Here is a 19133-nt window from a genome sequence, read left to right as displayed (position 1 = left end):
TAATGTGGCTTACTAGGAACTAACATAATTCACCATGTTACTGAGATTCTGCTCACGAAATTTTGATAAATCTTTAAAAGTACACATACTACAAGAGCCTGCTAATGGGAACTAACTGAATTCACAAAGAAAAAGTGATTCAGTTTGTTAAACCGTTGCACTATCTTGAATAACAAGCTTATTACATACGAATCAATTGGGAAACTACTGTATTCACCATGATACTTAGATTCCGTTCATTAAAATGTTGCTATGTACTGAAAAGCACACTCATAGAAGCATGTCCCCTTGGGAACTCACTGAATTCGACTAGAACTTATGATTCAATTCATGAAAATTTTTCAATATCCAGAACAGTCCAGTTATTACTATTGCGACCTACTAGGAAATAACTGAATTCAGCAAGTTACTGAGATTCCGCTCACCAAATTTTGAAAATCTTTAAAAGTACACATATTACAAGAGCCTGCTACTGGGAACTAACTGAATTCACAAAGTAACAGTGTCAGGCCGTTAAAACGTTGCTCTATATCGAATAACAAGCTTATTACATGCGAATTCTACTTGATATCTACTGAATTCACCATAATACTTAGATTCCGATCCTTAAAATGTTGCTATATATTGTAAAAAACACTCATACAGCATGTCCCCTTGGGAACTCACTGAATTCGACTAGAAATTATGATTCAATTCATGAAAATTTTTCTATATCCAGAACAGTCCACTTATTACTATTGCAGCTTACTAGGAACTAACATAATTCACCAAGTTACTGAGATTCTGCTCACGAAATTTTGATAAATCGTTAAAAGTATACATATTACAAGAGCCTGCTACTGGAAACTAACTGAATTCAGAAAGAAACAGTGATTCAGTTTCTTAAACCGTTGCTCTATCTTGAATAACAAGCTTATTACATACGAATCCTATTGGGAAACTACTGTATTCAACATGATACTTAGATTCCGATCATTAAAATGTTGCTATGTATAGAAAAGCACACTCATACAAGCATGTCCCATTCGGAACTCACTGACTTTGCCTAGAAATTTTAATTCAATTCGTGAAAAATTTTCAATATCCAGAACAGTACACTTATTACTACTGCGGCCTATTGGGAACTAACTAAATTCACCAAGTTACTCAGATTCGGCTCATCATATTTTGAGAAATGTTTAAAAGTACACATATTACAAGAGCCTGCTACTGGGAACTGACTGAATTCACAAAGAAACAGTGATTCAGTTTGTTAAACCATTGCTCTATCTTGAATAACAAGCTTGTTACATACGAATACTATTGGAAAACTATTGTATTCACCATGATACTTAGATTCCGCTCATTAAAATGTGGCTATGTATTGAAAAGCACACTCATACAAGCATGTCCCATTCGGAACTCACTGACTTTGCCTAGAAATTTTAATTCAATTCGTGAAAAATTTTCAATATCCAGAACAGTACACTTATTACTACTGCGGCCTATTGGGAACTAACTAAATTCACCAAGTTACTCAGATTCGGCTCATCATATTTTGAGAAATGTTTAAAAGTACACATATTACAAGAGCCTGCTACTGGGAACTGACTGAATTCACAAAGAAACAGTGATTCAGTTTGTTAAACCATTGCTCTATCTTGAATAACAAGCTTGTTACATACGAATACTATTGGGAAACTACTGTATTCACCATGATACTTAGATTCCGCTCATTAAAATGTTGCTATGTATTGAAAAGTACACTCATACAAGCATGTCCCATTGGGAACTCGCTGATTTCGCCTAGAAATTTTAATTCAATTCGTGAAAATTTTCAATATCCCGAACAGTACACTTATTACTACTGCAGCCTATTGGGAACTAACTGAATTCACCAAGTTACTCAGATTCGGCTCATCATATTTTGAGAAATCTTTAAAAGTACACATATTACAAGAGCCTGCTACTGGGAACTAACTGAATTCACAAAGAAACAGTGTTTCAGTTCGTTAAAACGTTGCTCTATCTTGAATAAAAACCTGATTACATGCGAATCCTATTGCGAACCTACTGAATTCACCATGATACTTAGATTCCGTTCCTTAAAATGTTGCTATATATTGAAAAGCACACTCAAACAAGCATGTCCCATTGGGAACTCACTGAATTCGCCTAGAAATTTTGATTTCATTCGTGAAAATTTTTCAATATCCCGAATAGTCCACTTATTACAACTGCGCCTTGGAGAACTAACTGAATTCACCAAGTTACTGAGATTCGGCTCACCATATTTCGATAAATCATTAAAGTACACATCTTACAAGAGCCTGCTACTGGGAACTAACTGAATTCACAAAGAAACAGTGTTTCAGTTCGTTAAAACGTTGCTCTATCTTGAATAACAAGCTTATTACATGCGAATCATATTGGGAACCTACTGAAATCACCATGATACTTAGATTCCGTTCCTTGAAATGTTGCTGTATATTGAAAAGCACAGTCAAACAAGCATGTCCCATTGGGAACTCACTGAATTCGCCTTGAAATTTTGATTCAATTCCTGAAAATTTTTCTATATCCCGAACTGTCCACTTATTACTACTGTGGCCTTCTAGGAACTAACTGAATTCACAAAGTAACTGAGATTCGGCTCACCAAATTTTGATACATCTTTAAAGGTACACATATTACAAGAGCCTGCGACTGGAAACTGACGAATTCACAAAGAAACAGTGTTTCAGTTCGTTAAAACGTTGCTCTATCTTGAATAACAACCTGATTACATGCGAATTCTATTGGGAACCTACTGAATTCAACGTGATACTTACATCCGTTCCTTAAAATATAGCTATATATTTAAAAGCACACTCACACAGGCATGTCCCATTGGGAACTCACTCAATTCACCTAGAAATTTTGATTCCGTTCTTGAAAATTTTTCTATATCTCGAACAGTCCACTTAGTACTATTGCGACCTACTAGGAATTACCGGTATTCACCAATTTACTAAGATTCGGCTCAAGATATATTGATAAATATTTAAAAGTACACATCCTACAAGAGCCTGCTACTGGGAACTAACTGAATTCACAAAGAAACACTGTTTCAGTTCGTTTAAACGTTGCTCTATCTTGAATAACAACCTGATTACATGCGAATCCTATTGGGAACCTACTGAATTCAACGTGATACTTAGATTCGGTTCCTTAAAATATTGCTATATATTGAAAAGCACACTCACACAGGCATGTCCCATTGGGACCTCACTGAATTTACCTAGAAATTTTGATTCCATTCGTGAAAATTTTTCTATATCCCGAACTGTCCACTTAGTACTACTGCGGCCTATTGGGTTCTAACTGAATTCACCAAGTTCCTGAGATTCGGCTCAACAAATTTTGATAAATCTTTAAAAGTACACATATTACAAGAGCCTGCTACTGGGAACTAACTGAATTCACAAAGAAACAGTGTCAGTTCGTTAAAACGTTGCTCTATATCGAATAACAAGCTTATTACATGCGAATCCTATTGGAAACCTTCTGAATTCACCATGATACTTAGATTCCGTTCCTTAAAATGTTGCTATATATTGTAAAAAACACTCATACAAGCATGTCCCCTTGGGAACTCACTGAATTCGACTAGAAATTATGATTCAATTCATGAAAATTTTTCTATATCCAGAACAGTCCACTTATTACTATTGCAGCTTACTAGGAACTAACATAATTCACCAAGTTACTGAGATTCTGCTCACGAAATTTTGATAAATCTTTAAAAGTACACATATTACCAGAGCCTGCTACTGGGAATTAACTGAATTCAGAAAGAAACAGTGATTCAGTTTGTTAAACCGTTGCTCTATTTTGAATAACAAGCTTGTTACATACGAATCCTATTGGAAAACTACTGTATTCACCATGATACTTAGATTCCGTTCATTAAAATGTTGCTATGTATTGAAAAGCACACTCATACAAGCATGTCCCATTGGGAATTCGCTGAATTCGCCCAGAAATTTTAATTCAATTCGTGAAAATTTTCAATATCATGAACAGTACACTTATTACTACTGCGGCCTATTGTGAACTAACTGAATTCACCAAGTTATTCAGATTCGGCTCATCATATTTCGATAAATCATTAAAGTACACATGTTACAAGAGCCTGCTACTGGGAACTAACTGAATTCACAAAGAAACAGTGTTTCAGTTCGTTAAAACGTTGCTCTATCTTGCATGACAAGCTTACTACATGTGAATCGTATTGGGAACCTACTGAATTCACCATGATACTTAGATTCCGTTCCGTAAATGTTGCTATATATTGAAAAGCACACTCATACAAGCATGTCCATTGGGAACTCACTGAATTCGACAAGAAATTTTGATTTAAATCGTGAAAATTTTTCTATATCCCGACCACTCCACTTACTACTACTGCGGCCTATTGTGAACTAACTGAATTCACAAAGTTACTGAGATTCAGGTCTCCAAGTTATGAAATATCTTTATAAGTACACATATTACAGGAGCCTGCTACTGGGAACTAACTGAATTCACAAAGAAACAGTGTCCGTTCATTAAAACGTTGCTCTATCTTGCATGACAAGCTTACTACATGCGAATCGTATTGGGAACCTACTGAATTCACCATGATACTTAGATTCCGTTCCTTAAAATGTTGTTATATATTGTAAAAAAAACTCTCATACAAGTATGTCCCCTTGGGAACTCAAAAAATTCGCCTAGAAATTTTGATTATATTCGTGAAAATTTTTTTATATACAGAAGAGTCCACTTATTAGTAATGTGGCTTACTAGGAACTAACATAATTCACCATGTTACTGAGATTCTGCTCACGAAATTTTGATAAATCTTTAAAAGTACACATACTACAAGAGCCTGCTAATGGGAACTAACTGAATTCACAAAGAAAAAGTGATTCAGTTTGTTAAACCGTTGCACTATCTTGAATAACAAGCTTATTACATACGAATCAATTGGGAAACTACTGTATTCACCATGATACTTAGATTCCGTTCATTAAAATGTTGCTATGTACTGAAAAGCACACTCATAGAAGCATGTCCCCTTGGGAACTCACTGAATTCGACTAGAACTTATGATTCAATTCATGAAAATTTTTCAATATCCAGAACAGTCCAGTTATTACTATTGCGACCTACTAGGAAATAACTGAATTCAGCAAGTTACTGAGATTCCGCTCACCAAATTTTGAAAATCTTTAAAAGTACACATATTACAAGAGCCTGCTACTGGGAACTAACTGAATTCACAAAGTAACAGTGTCAGGCCGTTAAAACGTTGCTCTATATCGAATAACAAGCTTATTACATGCGAATTCTACTTGATATCTACTGAATTCACCATAATACTTAGATTCCGATCCTTAAAATGTTGCTATATATTGTAAAAAACACTCATACAGCATGTCCCCTTGGGAACTCACTGAATTCGACTAGAAATTATGATTCAATTCATGAAAATTTTTCTATATCCAGAACAGTCCACTTATTACTATTGCAGCTTACTAGGAACTAACATAATTCACCAAGTTACTGAGATTCTGCTCACGAAATTTTGATAAATCGTTAAAAGTATACATATTACAAGAGCCTGCTACTGGAAACTAACTGAATTCAGAAAGAAACAGTGATTCAGTTTCTTAAACCGTTGCTCTATCTTGAATAACAAGCTTATTACATACGAATCCTATTGGGAAACTACTGTATTCAACATGATACTTAGATTCCGATCATTAAAATGTTGCTATGTATAGAAAAGCACACTCATACAAGCATGTCCCATTCGGAACTCACTGACTTTGCCTAGAAATTTTAATTCAATTCGTGAAAAATTTTCAATATCCAGAACAGTACACTTATTACTACTGCGGCCTATTGGGAACTAACTAAATTCACCAAGTTACTCAGATTCGGCTCATCATATTTTGAGAAATGTTTAAAAGTACACATATTACAAGAGCCTGCTACTGGGAACTGACTGAATTCACAAAGAAACAGTGATTCAGTTTGTTAAACCATTGCTCTATCTTGAATAACAAGCTTGTTACATACGAATACTATTGGAAAACTATTGTATTCACCATGATACTTAGATTCCGCTCATTAAAATGTGGCTATGTATTGAAAAGCACACTCATACAAGCATGTCCCATTGGGAACTCGCTGATTTCGCCTAGAAATTTTAATTCAATTCGTGAAAATTTTCAATATCCCGAACAGTACACTTATTACTACTGCAGGCTATTGGGAACTAACTGAATTCACCAAGTTATTCAGATTCGGCTCATCATATTTTGAGAAATCTTTAAAAGTACACATATTACAAGAGCCTGCTACTGGGAACTAACTGAATTCACAAAGAAACAGTGTTTCATTTCGTTAAAACGTTGCTCTATCTTTAATAACAACCTGATTACATGCGAATCCTATTGGGAACCTACTGAATTCACCATGATACTTAGATTCCGTTCCTTAAAATGTTGCTATATATTGAAAAGCACACTCAAACAAGCATGTCCCATTGGGAACTCACTGAATTCGCCTAGAAATTTTGATTTCATTCGTGAAAATTTTTCAATATCCCGAATAGTCCACTTATTACAACTGCGCCTTGGAGAACTAACTGAATTCACCAAGTTATTGAGATTCGGCTCACCATATTTCGATAAATCATTAAAGTACACATCTTACAAGAGCCTGCTACTGGGAACTAACTGAATTCACAAAGAAACAGTGTTTCAGTTCGTTAAAACGTTGCTCTATCTTGAATAACAAGCTTATTACATGCGAATCGTATTGGGAACCTACTGAAATCACCATGATACTTAGATTCCGTTCCTTGAAATGTTGCTGTATATTGAAAAGCACAGTCAAACAAGCATGTCCCATTGGGAACTCACTGAATTCGCCTTGAAATTTTGATTCAATTCCTGAAAATTTTTCTATATCCCGAACTGTCCACTTATTACTACTGTGGCCTTCTAGGAACTAACTGAATTCACAAAGTAACTGAGATTCGGCTCACCAAATTTTGATACATCTTTAAAGGTACACATATTACAAGAGCCTGCGACTGGGAACTGACGAATTCACAAAGAAACAGTGTTTCAGTTCGTTAAAACGTTGCTCTATCTTGAATAACAACCTGATTACATGCGAATTCTATTGGGAACCTACTGAATTCAACGTGATACTTACATCCGTTCCTTAAAATATAGCTATATATTTAAAAGCACACTCACACAGGCATGTCCCATTGGGAACTCACTCAATTCACCTAGAAATTTTGATTCCGTTCTTGAAATTTTTCTATATCTCGAACAGTCCACTTAGTACTATTGCGACCTACTAGGAATTACCGGTATTCACCAATTTACTAAGATTCGGCTCAAGATATATTGATAAATATTTAAAAGTACACATTCTACAAGAGCCTGCTACTGGGAACTAACTGAATTCACAAAGAAACACTGTTTCAGTTCGTTAAAACGTTGCTCTATCTTGAATAACAACCTGATTACATGCGAATCCTATTGGGAACCTACTGAATTCAACGTGATACTTAGATTCGGTTCCTTAAAATGTTGCTATATATTGAAAAGCACACTCACACAGGCATGTCCCATTGGGACCTCACTGAATTTACCAGGAAATTTTGATTCCATTCGTGAAAATTTTTCTATATCCCGAACTGTCCACTTAGTACTACTGCGGCCTATTGGGTTCTAACTGAATTCACCAAGTTCCTGAGATTCGGCTCAACAAATTTTGATAAATCTTTAAAAGTACACATATTACAAGAGCCTGCTACTGGGAACTAACTGAATTCACAAAGAAACAGTGTCAGTTCGTTAAAACGTTGCTCTATATCGAATAACAAGCTTATTACATGCGAATCCTATTGGAAACCTTCTGAATTCACCATGATACTTAGATTCCATTCCTTAAAATGTTGCTATATATTGTAAAAAACACTCATACAAGCATGTCCCCTTGGGAACTCACTGAATTCGACTAGAAATTATGATTCAATTCATGAAAATTTTTCTATATCCAGAACAGTCCACTTATTACTATTTCGGCTTACTAGGAACTAACATAATTCACCATGTTACTGAGATTCTGCTCACGAAATTTTGATAAATCGTTAAAAGTACACATATTACAAGAGCCTGCTACTGGGAACTAACTGAATTCAGAAAGAAACAGTGATTCAGTTTGCTAAACCGTTGCACTATCTTGAATAACATGCTTATTACATACGAATCCTATTGGGAAACTACTGTATTCACCAATATACTTAGATTCCGTTCATTAAAATGTTGCTATGTATTGAAAGGCACACTCATACAAGCATGTCCCATTCGGAACTCACTGAATTTGCCTAGAAATTTTAATTCAATTGGTGAAAAATTTTCAATATCCCGAACAGTACACTTATTACTACTGCGGCCTATTGGGAACTAACTGAATTCACCAAGTTACACAGATTCGGCTCATCATATTTTGAGAAATCTTTAAAAGTACACATATTACAAGAGCCTGCTACTAGGAACTAACTGAATTCACAAAGAAACAGTGTTTCAGTTCGTAAAACGTTGCTCTATCTTGAATAACAAGCTTATTACATGCGAATCGTATTGGGAACCTACTGAAATCACCATGTTACTTAGATTCCGTTCCTTGAAATGTTGCTGTATATTGAAAAGCACAGTCAAACAAGCATGTCCCATTGGGAACTCACTGAATTCGCATTGAAATTTTGATTCAATTCCTGAAAATTTTTCTATATCCCAAACTGTCCACTTATTACTACTGTGGCCTTCTAGGAACTAACTGAATTCACAAAGTAACTGAGATTCGGCTCACCAAATTTTGATACATCTTTAAAGGTACACATATTACAAGAGCCTGCGACTGGGAACTGACGAATTCACAAAGAAACAGTGTTTCAGTTCGTTAAAACGTTGCTCTATCTTGAATAACAACCTGATTACATGCGAATTCTATTGGGAACCTACTGAATTCAACGTTATACTTAGATCCGTTCCTTAAAATATAGCTATATATTGAAAAGCACACTCACACAGGCATGTCCCATTGGGAACTCACTCAATTCACCTAGAAATTTTGATTCCGTTCTTGAAATTTTTCTATATCTCGAACAGTCCACTTAGTACTATTGCGACCTACTAGGAATTACCGGTATTCACCAATTTACTAAGATTCGGCTCAAGATATATTGATAAATATTTAAAAGTACACATTCTACAAGAGCCTGCTACTGGGAACTAACTGAATTCACAAAGAAACACTGTTTCAGTTCGTTAAAACGTTGCTCTATCTTGAATAACAACCTGATTACATGCGAATCCTATTGGGAACCTACTGAATTCAACGTGATACTTAGATTCGGTTCCTTAAAATGTTGCTATATATTGAAAAGCACACTCACACAGGCATGTCCCATTGGGACCTCACTGAATTTACCTAGAAATTTTGATTCCATTCGTGAAAATTTTTCTATATCCCGAACTGTCCACTTAGTACTACTGCGGCCTATTGGGTTCTAACTGAATTCACCAAGTTCCTGAGATTCGGCTCAACAAATTTTGATAAATCTTTAAAAGTACACATATTACAAGAGCCTGCTACTGGGAACTAACTGAATTCACAAAGAAACAGTGTCAGTTCGTTAAAACGTTGCTCTATATCGAATAACAAGCTTATTACATGCGAATCCTATTGGAAACCTTCTGAATTCACCATGATACTTAGATTCCGTTCCTTAAAATGTTGCTATATATTGTAAAAAACACTCATACAAGCATGTCCCCTTGGGAACTCACTGAATTCGACTAGAAATTATGATTCAATTCATGAAAATTTTTCTATATCCAGAACAGTCCACTTATTACTATTTCGGCTTACTAGGAACTAACATAATTCACCATGTTACTGAGATTCTGCTCACGAAATTTTGATAAATCGTTAAAAGTACACATATTACAAGAGCCTGCTACTGGGAACTAACTGAATTCAGAAAGAAACAGTGATTCAGTTTGCTAAACCGTTGCACTATCTTGAATAACATGCTTATTACATACCAATCCTATTGGGAAACTACTGTATTCACCAATATACTTAGATTCCGTTCATTAAAATGTTGCTATGTATTGAAAGGCACAGTCATACAAGCATGTCCATTTCGGAACTCACTGAATTTGCCTAGAAATTTTAATTCAATTGGTGAAAAATTTTCAATATCCTGAACAGTACACTTATTACTACTGCGGCCTATTGGGAACTAACTGAATTCACCAAGTTACACAGATTCGGCTCATCATATTTTGAGAAATCTTTAAAAGTACACATATTACAAGAACCTGCTACTGGGAACTAACTGAATTCACAAAGAAACACTGTTTCAGTTCGTTAAAACGTTGCTCTATCTTGAATAACAACCTGATTACATGCGAATCCTATTGGGAACCTACTGAATTCAACGTGATACTTAGATTCGGTTCCTTAAAATGTTGCTATATATTGAAAAGCACACTCACACAGGCATGTCCCATTGGGACCTCACTGAATTTACCTAGAAATTTTGATTCCATTCGTGAAAATTTTTCTATATCCCGAACTGTCCACTTAGTACTACTGCGGCCTATTGGGTTCTAACTGAATTCACCAAGTTCCTGAGATTCGGCTCAACAAATTTTGATAAATCTTTAAAAGTACACATATTACAAGAGCCTGCTACTGGGAACTAACTGAATTCACAAAGAAACAGTGTCAGTTCGTTAAAACGTTGCTCTATATCGAATAACAAGCTTATTACATGCGAATCCTATTGGAAACCTTCTGAATTCACCATGATACTTAGATTCCGTTCCTTAAAATGTTGCTATATATTGTAAAAAACACTCATACAAGCATGTCCCCTTGGGAACTCACTGAATTCGACTAGAAATTATGATTCAATTCATGAAAATTTTTCTATATCCAGAACAGTCCACTTATTACTATTTCGGCTTACTAGGAACTAACATAATTCACCATGTTACTGAGATTCTGCTCACGAAATTTTGATAAATCGTTAAAAGTACACATATTACAAGAGCCTGCTACTGGGAACTAACTGAATTCAGAAAGAAACAGTGATTCAGTTTGCTAAACCGTTGCACTATCTTGAATAACATGCTTATTACATACGAATCCTATTGGGAAACTACTGTATTCACCAAGATACTTAGATTCCGTTCATTAAAATGTTGCTATGTATTGAAAGGCACACTCATACAAGCATGTCCCATTTGGAACTCACTGAATTTGCCTAGAAATTTTAATTCAATTGGTGAAAAATTTTCAATATCCCGAACAGTACACTTATTACTACTGCGGCCTATTGGGAACTAACTGAATTCACCAAGTTACACAGATTCGGCTCATCATATTTTGAGAAATCTTTAAAAGTACACATATTACAAGAGCCTGCTACTAGGAACTAACTGAATTCACAAAGAAACAGTGTTTCAGTTCGTAAAACGTTGCTCTATCTTGAATAACAAGCTTATTACATGCGAATCGTATTGGGAACCTACTGAAATCACCATGATACTTAGATTCCGTTCCTTGAAATGTTGCTGTATATTGAAAAGCACAGTCAAACAAGCATGTCCCATTGGGAACTCACTGAATTCGCCTTGAAATTTTGATTCAATTCCTGAAAATTTTTCTATATCCCGAACTGTCCACTTATTACTACTGTGGCCTTCTAGGAACTAACTGAATTCACAAAGTAACTGAGATTCGGCTCACCAAATTTTGATACATCTTTAAAGGTACACATATTACAAGAGCCTGCGACTGGGAACTGACGAATTCACAAAGAAACAGTGTTTCAGTTCGTTAAAACGTTGCTCTATCTTGAATAACAACCTGATTACATGCGAATTCTATTGGGAACCTACTGAATTCAACGTGATACTTAGATCCGTTCCTTAAAATATAGCTATATATTGAAAAGCACACTCACACAGGCATGTCCCATTGGGAACTCACTCAATTCACCTAGAAATTTTGATTCCGTTCTTGAAATTTTTCTATATCTCGAACAGTCCACTTAGTACTATTGCGACCTACTAGGAATTACCGGTATTCACCAATTTACTAAGATTCGGCTCAAGATATATTGATAAATATTTAAAAGTACACATTCTACAAGAGCCTGCTACTGGGAACTAACTGAATTCACAAAGAAACACTGTTTCAGTTCGTTAAAACGTTGCTCTATCTTGAATAACAACCTGATTACATGCGAATCCTATTGGGAACCTACTGAATTCAACGTGATACTTAGATTCGGTTCCTTAAAATGTTGCTATATATTGAAAAGCACACTCACACAGGCATGTCCCATTGGGACCTCACTGAATTTACCTAGAAATTTTGATTCCATTCGTGAAAATTTTTCTATATCCCGAACTGTCCACTTAGTACTACTGCGGCCTATTGGGTTCTAACTGAATTCACCAAGTTCCTGAGATTCGGCTCAACAAATTTTGATAAATCTTTAAAAGTACACATATTACAAGAGCCTGCTACTGGGAACTAACTGAATTCACAAAGAAACAGTGTCAGTTCGTTAAAACGTTGCTCTATATCGAATAACAAGCTTATTACATGCGAATCCTATTGGAAACCTTCTGAATTCACCATGATACTTAGATTCCGTTCCTTAAAATGTTGCTATATATTGTAAAAAACACTCATACAAGCATGTCCCCTTGGGAACTCACTGAATTCGACTAGAAATTATGATTCAATTCATGAAAATTTTTCTATATCCAGAACAGTCCACTTATTACTATTTCGGCTTACTAGGAACTAACATAATTCACCATGTTACTGAGATTCTGCTCACGAAATTTTGATAAATCGTTAAAAGTACACATATTACAAGAGCCTGCTACTGGGAACTAACTGAATTCAGAAAGAAACAGTGATTCAGTTTGCTAAACCGTTGCACTATCTTGAATAGCATGCTTATTACATACCAATCCTATTGGGAAACTACTGTATTCACCAAGATACTTAGATTCCGTTCATTAAAATGTTGCTATGTATTGAAAGGCACAGTCATACAAGCATGTCCATTTCGGAACTCACTGAATTTGCCTAGAAATTTTAATTCAATTGGTGAAAAATTTTCAATATCCTGAACAGTACACTTATTACTACTGCGGCCTATTGGGAACTAACTGAATTCACCAAGTTACACAGATTCGGCTCATCATATTTTGAGAAATCTTTAAAAGTACACATATTACAAGAGCCTGCTACTGGGAACTAACTGAATTCACAAAGAAACACTGTTTCAGTTCGTTAAAACGTTGCTCTATCTTGAATAACAACCTGATTACATGCGAATCCTATTGGGAACCTACTGAATTCAACGTGATACTTAGATTCGGTTCCTTAAAATGTTGCTATATATTGAAAAGCACACTCACACAGGCATGTCCCATTGGGACCTCACTGAATTTACCTAGAAATTTTGATTCCATTCGTGAAAATTTTTCTATATCCCGAACTGTCCACTTAGTACTACTGCGGCCTATTGGGTTCTAACTGAATTCACCAAGTTCCTGAGATTCGGCTCAACAAATTTTGATAAATCTTTAAAAGTACACATATTACAAGAGCCTGCTACTGGGAACTAACTGAATTCACAAAGAAACAGTGTCAGTTCGTTAAAACGTTGCTCTATATCGAATAACAAGCTTATTACATGCGAATCCTATTGGAAACCTTCTGAATTCACCATGATACTTAGATTCCGTTCCTTAAAATGTTGCTATATATTGTAAAAAACACTCATACAAGCATGTCCCCTTGGGAACTCACTGAATTCGACTAGAAATTATGATTCAATTCATGAAAATTTTTCTATATCCAGAACAGTCCACTTATTACTATTTCGGCTTACTAGGAACTAACATAATTCACCATGTTACTGAGATTCTGCTCACGAAATTTTGATAAATCGTTAAAAGTACACATATTACAAGAGCCTGCTACTGGGAACTAACTGAATTCAGAAAGAAACAGTGATTCAGTTTGCTAAACCGTTGCACTATCTTGAATAACATGCTTATTACATACGAATCCTATTGGGAAACTACTGTATTCACCAAGATACTTAGATTCCGTTCATTAAAATGTTGCTATGTATTGAAAGGCACACTCATACAAGCATGTCCCATTTGGAACTCACTGAATTTGCCTAGAAATTTTAATTCAATTGGTGAAAAATTTTCAATATCCCGAACAGTACACTTATTACTACTGCGGCCTATTGGGAACTAACTGAATTCACCAAGTTACACAGATTCGGCTCATCATATTTTGAGAAATCTTTAAAAGTACACATATTACAAGAGCCTGCTACTAGGAACTAACTGAATTCACAAAGAAACAGTGTTTCAGTTCGTAAAACGTTGCTCTATCTTGAATAACAAGCTTATTACATGCGAATCGTATTGGGAACCTACTGAAATCACCATGATACTTAGATTCCGTTCCTTGAAATGTTGCTGTATATTGAAAAGCACAGTCAAACAAGCATGTCCCATTGGGAACTCACTGAATTCGCCTTGAAATTTTGATTCAATTCCTGAAAATTTTTCTATATCCCGAACTGTCCACTTATTACTACTGTGGCCTTCTAGGAACTAACTGAATTCACAAAGTAACTGAGATTCGGCTCACCAAATTTTGATACATCTTTAAAGGTACACATATTACAAGAGCCTGCGACTGGGAACTGACGAATTCACAAAGAAACAGTGTTTCAGTTCGTTAAAACGTTGCTCTATCTTGAATAACAACCTGATTACATGCGAATTCTATTGGGAACCTACTGAATTCAACGTGATACTTAGATCCGTTCCTTAAAATATAGCTATATATTGAAAAGCACACTCACACAGGCATGTCCCATTGGGAACTCACTCAATTCACCTAGAAATTTTGATTCCGTTCTTGAAATTTTTCTATATCTCGAACAGTCCACTTAGTACTATTGCGACCTACTAGGAATTACCGGTATTCACCAATTTACTAAGATTCGGCTCAAGATATATTGATAAATATTTAAAAGTACACATTCTACAAGAGCCTGCTACTGGGAACTAACTGAATTCACAAAGAAACACTGTTTCAGTTCGTTAAAACGTTGCTCTATCTTGAATAACAACCTGATTACATGCGAATCCTATTGGGAACCTACTGAATTCAACGTGATACTTAGATTCGGTTCCTTAAAATGTTGCTATATATTGAAAAGCACACTCACACAGGCATGTCCCATTGGGACCTCACTGAATTTACCTAGAAATTTTGATTCCATTCGTGAAAATTTTTCTATATCCCGAACTGTCCACTTAGTACTACTGCGGCCTATTGGGTTCTAACTGAATTCACCAAGTTCCTGAGATTCGGCTCAACAAATTTTGATAAATCTTTAAAAGTACACATATTACAAGAGCCTGCTACTGGGAACTAACTGAATTCACAAAGAAACAGTGTCAGTTCGTTAAAACGTTGCTCTATATCGAATAACAAGCTTATTACATGCGAATCCTATTGGAAACCTTCTGAATTCACCATGATACTTAGATTCCGTTCCTTAAAATGTTGCTATATATTGTAAAAAACACTCATACAAGCATGTCCCCTTGGGAACTCACTGAATTCGACTAGAAATTATGATTCAATTCATGAAAATTTTTCTATATCCAGAACAGTCCACTTATTACTATTTCGGCTTACTAGGAACTAACATAATTCACCATGTTACTGAGATTCTGCTCACGAAATTTTGATAAATCGTTAAAAGTACACATATTACAAGAGCCTGCTACTGGGAACTAACTGAATTCAGAAAGAAACAGTGATTCAGTTTGCTAAACCGTTGCACTATCTTGAATAACATGCTTATTACATACCAATCCTATTGGGAAACTACTGTATTCACCAAGATACTTAGATTCCGTTCATTAAAATGTTGCTATGTATTGAAAGGCACAGTCATACAAGCATGTCCATTTCGGAACTCACTGAATTTGCCTAGAAATTTTAATTCAATTGGTGAAAAATTTTCAATATCCTGAACAGTACACTTATTACTACTGCGGCCTATTGGGAACTAACTGAATTCACCAAGTTACACAGATTCGGCTCATCATATTTTGAGAAATCTTTAAAAGTACACATATTACAAGAGCCTGCTACTGGGAACTAACTGAATTCACAAAGAAACACTGTTTCAGTTCGTTAAAACGTTGCTCTATCTTGAATAACAACCTGATTACATGCGAATCCTATTGGGAACCTACTGAATTCAACGTGATACTTAGATTCGGTTCCTTAAAATGTTGCTATATATTGAAAAGCACACTCACACAGGCATGTCCCATTGGGACCTCACTGAATTTACCTAGAAATTTTGATTCCATTCGTGAAAATTTTTCTATATCCCGAACTGTCCACTTAGTACTACTGCGGCCTATTGGGTTCTAACTGAATTCACCAAGTTCCTGAGATTCGGCTCAACAAATTTTGATAAATCTTTAAAAGTACACATATTACAAGAGCCTGCTACTGGGAACTAACTGAATTCACAAAGAAACAGTGTCAGTTCGTTAAAACGTTGCTCTATATCGAATAACAAGCTTATTACATGCGAATCCTATTGGAAACCTTCTGAATTCACCATGATACTTAGATTCCGTTCCTTAAAATGTTGCTATATATTGTAAAAAACACTGATAGACGCATGTCCCCTTGGGAACTCACTGAATTCGACTAGAAATTATGATTCAATTCATGAAAATTTTTCTATATCCAGAACAGTCCACTTATTACTATTTCGGCTTACTAGGAACTAACATAATTCACCATGTTACTGAGATTCTGCTCACGAAATTTTGATAAATCGTTAAAAGTACACATATTACAAGAGCCTGCTACTGGGAACTAACTGAATTCAGAAAGAAACAGTGATTCAGTTTGCTAAACCGTTGCACTATCTTGAATAACATGCTTATTACATACGAATCCTATTGGGAAACTACTGTATTCACCAAGATACTTAGATTCCGTTCATTAAAATGTTGCTATGTATTGAAAGGCACACTCATACAAGCATGTCCCATTTGGAACTCACTGAATTTGCCTAGAAATTTTAATTCAATTGGTGAAAAATTTTCAATATCCCGAACAGTACACTTATTACTACTGCGGCCTATTGGGAACTAACTGAATTCACCAAGTTACACAGATTCGGCTCATCATATTTTGAGAAATCTTTAAAAGTACACATATTACAAGAGCCTGCTACTAGGAACTAACTGAATTCACAAAGAAACAGTGTTTCAGTTCGTAAAACGTTGCTCTATCTTGAATAACAAGCTTATTACATGCGAATCGTATTGGGAACCTACTGAAATCACCATGATACTTAGATTCCGTTCCTTGAAATGTTGCTGTATATTGAAAAGCACAGTCAAACAAGCATGTCCCATTGGGAACTCACTGAATTCGCCTTGAAATTTTGATTCAATTCCTGAAAATTTTTCTATATCCCGAACTGTCCACTTATTACTACTGTGGCCTTCTAGGAACTAACTGAATTCACAAAGTAACTGAGATTCGGCTCACCAAATTTTGATACATCTTTAAAGGTACACATATTACAAGAGCCTGCGACTGGGAACTGACGAATTCACAAAGAAACAGTGTTTCAGTTCGTTAAAACGTTGCTCTATCTTGAATAACAACCTGATTACATGCGAATTCTATTGGGAACCTACTGAATTCAACGTGATACTTAGATCCGTTCCTTAAAATATAGCTATATATTGAAAAGCACACTCACACAGGCATGTCCCATTGGGAACTCACTCAATTCACCTAGAAATTTTGATTCCGTTCTTGAAATTTTTCTATATCTCGAACAGTCCACTTAGTACTATTGCGACCTACTAGGAATTACCGGTATTCACCAATTTACTAAGATTCGGCTCAAGATATATTGATAAATATTTAAAAGTACACATTCTACAAGAGCCTGCTACTGGGAACTAACTGAATTCACAAAGAAACACTGTTTCAGTTCGTTAAAACGTTGCTCTATCTTGAATAACAACCTGATTACATGCGAATCCTATTGGGAACCTACTGAATTCAACGTGATACTTAGATTCGGTTCCTTAAAATGTTGCTATATATTGAAAAGCACACTCACACAGGCATGTCCCATTGGGACCTCACTGAATTTACCTAGAAATTTTGATTCCATTCGTGAAAATTTTTCTATATCCCGAACTGTCCACTTAGTACTACTGCGGCCTATTGGGTTCTAACTGAATTCACCAAGTTCCTGAGATTCGGCTCAACAAATTTTGATAAATCTTTAAAATTACACATATTACAAGGGCCTGCTACTGGGAACTAACTGAATTCACAAAGAAACAGTGTCAGTTCGTTAAAACGTTGCTCTATATCGAATAACAAGCTTATTACATGCGAATCCTATTGGAAACCTTCTGAATTCACCATGATACTTAGATTCCGTTCCTTAAAATGTTGCTATATATTGTAAAAAACACTCATACAAGCATGTCCCCTTGGGAACTCACTGAATTCGACTAGAAATTATGATTCAATTCATGAAAATTTTTCTATTTCCAGAACAGTCCACTTATTACTATTTCGGCTTACTAGGAACTAACATAATTCACCATGTTACTGAGATTCTGCTCACGAAATTTTGATAAATCGTTAAAAGTACACATATTACAAGAGCCTGCTACTGGGAACTAACTGAATTCAGAAAGAAACAGTGATTCAGTTTGCTAAACCGTTGCACTATCTTGAATAACATGCTTATTACATACGAATCCTATTGGGAAACTACTGTATTCACCAAGATACTTAGATTCCGTTCATTAAAATGTTGCTATGTATTGAAAGGCACACTCATACAAGCATGTCCCATTCGGAACTCACTGAATTTGCCTAGAAATTTTAAT

Source organism: Rattus norvegicus, chromosome 17 (genome assembly GCF_036323735.1).
Source record: "Rattus norvegicus strain BN/NHsdMcwi chromosome 17, GRCr8, whole genome shotgun sequence".
In the NCBI taxonomy this organism is placed as follows: Eukaryota; Metazoa; Chordata; class Mammalia; order Rodentia; family Muridae; genus Rattus; species Rattus norvegicus.
Note: the sequence above shows the minus strand (reverse complement) of the source record.